Here is a 1,131-nt window from a genome sequence, read left to right on the forward strand (position 1 = left end):
TTAACTCTCTTCTTCTGCTGGGTGTAGGGTCTATTTGCTGTTTTTTTTTTTTTTTCTCCAGGGCCTTCAGGTGCAAGCTTCACTTTTGTATTTGAGTTCTTTCCAAGACTCGCATGGATGCCTGCCTGTATTGCAATGTATTTCCCCCTCAGGACTGCTTTTGCTGTATCCCAAAGATTTTGTGGGGTTTTTTTTGAATAATAAATTTATTTTTTATTTGTGTTCAATTTGCCAACATACAGAATAACACCCAGTGCTCATCCTGTCAAGTGCCCCCCCTCAGTACCCGTCACCCTGCCCTCCTCCCCTTCCACCACTCCTAGTTCGTTTCCCAGATTTAGGAGTCTTTATGTTCTGTCTCCCTTTCTGATGTTTCCTACCCATTTCTTCTCCTTTCCCTTCTATTCTCTTTCATTATTATTTGTATTGCCCAAATGAACGAGAATATATAATGTTTGTCCTTCTCTGATTGACTTACTTCACTCAGCATAATACCCTCCAGTTCCATCCACATCAAAGGAAATGGTGGGTATTTGTCATTTCTAATGGCTGAGTGATATTCCATTGCATACATAAACCACGTCTTCTTTATTCATTCATCTTTCGATGGACACCGAGGCTCCTTCCACAGCTTAGCTATTGTGGACATTGCTGCTATAAACATCAGGGTGCAGCTGTCCCGGCGTATTGCGATGTATTTCCCCCTGAAGACTGCTTTTGCTGTATCCCAAGGATTTTGAATGTTTGTATTTTCATTCTCATTAGTTTCCATGAATCCTTTCAATTCTTACTTAATTTCCTGGTTGACCCTTTCATCTTTTAGCAGGATGGTCCTTAACCTCCACGTGTTTGAAATCCTTCCAAACTTCTTCTTGTGATTTAGTTCTAATTTCAAAGCATTATGATCTGAAAATATGCAGGGGATGATACCAATCTTTGGGTGTTGGTTTATACCAGATTTGTGATCCAGTATGTTGTCTAATCTGGAGAAAGTTCCATGTGCATTTGAGAAGAATGTGGATTCAATGGTGTTTGGATGGAAAGTTCTGTAAATATCTGTGAAATCCATGTGGTCCAGTGTAACATTTAAAGCTCTTGTTTCTTTGGAGATGTTTTGCTTAGAAAAACCTA

This window comes from Canis lupus, unplaced genomic scaffold (genome assembly GCF_011100685.1).
Source record: "Canis lupus familiaris isolate Mischka breed German Shepherd unplaced genomic scaffold, alternate assembly UU_Cfam_GSD_1.0 chrUn_S392H552, whole genome shotgun sequence".
Taxonomy (NCBI): Eukaryota; Metazoa; Chordata; class Mammalia; order Carnivora; family Canidae; genus Canis; species Canis lupus.